The 2,216-nt window shown below is 36.8% G+C and overlaps 1 pseudogene; it reads right to left on the reverse strand.

Moving 5' to 3' along the window:
- Nucleotides 1-1,608: 1,608 nt before the first annotated feature.
- Nucleotides 1,609-1,692, reverse strand: LOC116632525 (annotated as a pseudogene).
- Nucleotides 1,693-2,216: the final 524 nt, after the last annotated feature.

The following is a 2,216-nucleotide window of genomic DNA, read 5'->3' on the forward strand; positions in this document are numbered from 1 at the left end:
GAGTCAGCACTCAGCTCAGGGACTGAGACACAGAGGAGGAGCATCAGCATGGCCAAAGGAATACAGGAAGATGGTAAAGAGGAAGTCCATATTCAGTTGGTTTTATATGGACTTCTAGTAATGTAGATGGAGGAATTCAGGTGCCACATACCTGTTGGCTCACAATTACAGTAATTAGTAGTAAACTTAGGTTTACACTTCAGGACTCTGGAAATTCTTTGTCCAAGAATTCAGGTAAATTCAGGGCCCTTGGGAAGAGTAGAGCCCTTTGTTTCTGGAGTCCAGATATTGGCAGGATTGTTTGGATTTGACCATAGCTAGTGGATGGAAGGTTTCAGTGGCTCCAATTGTGTTGAAAAAGCTGATAGTACCTCCTCTTCTGTCTTTACTGAGCCCAATTTGCTTGAAAGACAAACACCCCTTGGCTTGTTTCATTCTGTGAGACACAGCTTTCTGAAGTGAGAAAGGCACTACTTCTTCAGATGATAGACTAAGAATTCCTAACACCAAAGGCACCCATATGTTTGGCATTAATTACTTGAGGACTGACTTGTAGAGAGAATGTTGTAACTTGATTTTCTCCCCCCAGTGTTCAGTTTTTCCAAGATAAATGCAAATTTTCCTGAATGTTATTTCTCAGCCAACTGGGCCATCTCAGCTTAATCCTAATCCTTTTTAAGGTAATGTAGAAAATTTGCCTTTAAAATTATTAATCTCTTGGTAGTGGGATAATAGGTGATTATATTTTCCTCTTTATATTCTTCCATGTTTCCCCGAACTCTTTGATTAATTTATATTAATTTATTAACAGGAAAATTTATATATTTTATTTTAAAAAACTAAAAAGGTTCATTCATAGAGTGATGGTGAGATACATGGTTTAAATGTGCATATGTAGTCATTGTTAGAGGAATGATAACACTAGAATGAGATTGGGTGGGTTTCTCTCCTTTTTAAAAAAAATTCACAAAAGGTCTATTATCAAAAATGACTATTGTTTCCTTTAAAGAATAGCTTGGGAGGTTTGTCACATATCTATAATGCTGCCATTGCTTACCACACTTTTTTTTTTTTTTTTTTAAAGATTTATTTATTTATTTATTTTAGAGAGGGGAGGGAGGAGAAGAGGGAGAGAGAGAATCCCAAGCAGGCTCCCTACTGAGCATGGAGTCCATTGTGGGGCTCAGTCTCACAACCCTGAGATCATGACCTGAGCCTAAATCAAGAGTCTGACACTTAACCGACTGAACCACTCAGGTGCCCCCACATTTGTTTTTTAATTTTTTTTAAAAGATTTTATTTATTTATTTGACAGAGAGAGATAGAGCACAAGTAGGCAGAGAGGCAGGCAGAGGGAGAGGGAGAAGCAGGCTCTCTGCTGAGCAGGGAGCCTGATGTGGGGCTCGATCCCAGGACCCTGGGATCATGACCTGAGCCAAAGGCAGCTGCTCAACCAACTGAGCCACCCAGGTGCCCCAACACCTTTTTTTTTAAATTACACTTTTGAACCGTGGATATTTTAAAATTGCCTCAGTTATAGTGTATCATCCTCTTTAATGGTGGTTTTGATTTTGATTATAAGCTGGGTCAACATCTTTCTTAATTAAAGAAAGTTGTAATTATAAAATAATGAGTTTCATCTTATCTGTCACTGTATTACACTTGATCTTAGCCAAAAGGCCGAGAAGCGATTATTATCTGTCCCTGTATTATGTGCCACTGACAAACTAGCTCTAGGAAGAATTTCAAAGAGGAGTTTTTGTTGGAATAAGTATCTTCCTAGGTATTATTTTAAAGGAATCAATATTCATTTAAAATCGATATGTGTTTATTTAATCCCCTATTTTTACTAACTCTAGGGTATTCGGTCTATGTGCATACTTATAACTGTTTATATTATAAACTGATTTAAACAATCGTGTGTATGAGTGCTTGCTCCTAGAAGTCTTAAACAGCAAAGTGCGTCATTATAAAAATGCCACAAATACATAATATTTTAAAAGTCATTGGTATTTCTGGTGTAAGGTTATAAATGTTGAAGGTAAGAGAAGGTATCAGCATCCTTAGAAGTTGAGGATAATGAGACTGTGAACAAAGAACAATGGAATGGGATTCACCCACATTTTATACATAACATTGTTTCTCTACATTAAAGCTTGTAATTCCTAAAACAAACCTTGGTTGTTGGCTCATTTAGAAAAAAAAATGAGTACAAT

Source organism: Phoca vitulina, unplaced genomic scaffold (assembly GCF_004348235.1).
Source record: "Phoca vitulina isolate PV1807 unplaced genomic scaffold, GSC_HSeal_1.0 scaffold6, whole genome shotgun sequence".
NCBI classification, from domain to species: domain Eukaryota; kingdom Metazoa; phylum Chordata; class Mammalia; order Carnivora; family Phocidae; genus Phoca; species Phoca vitulina.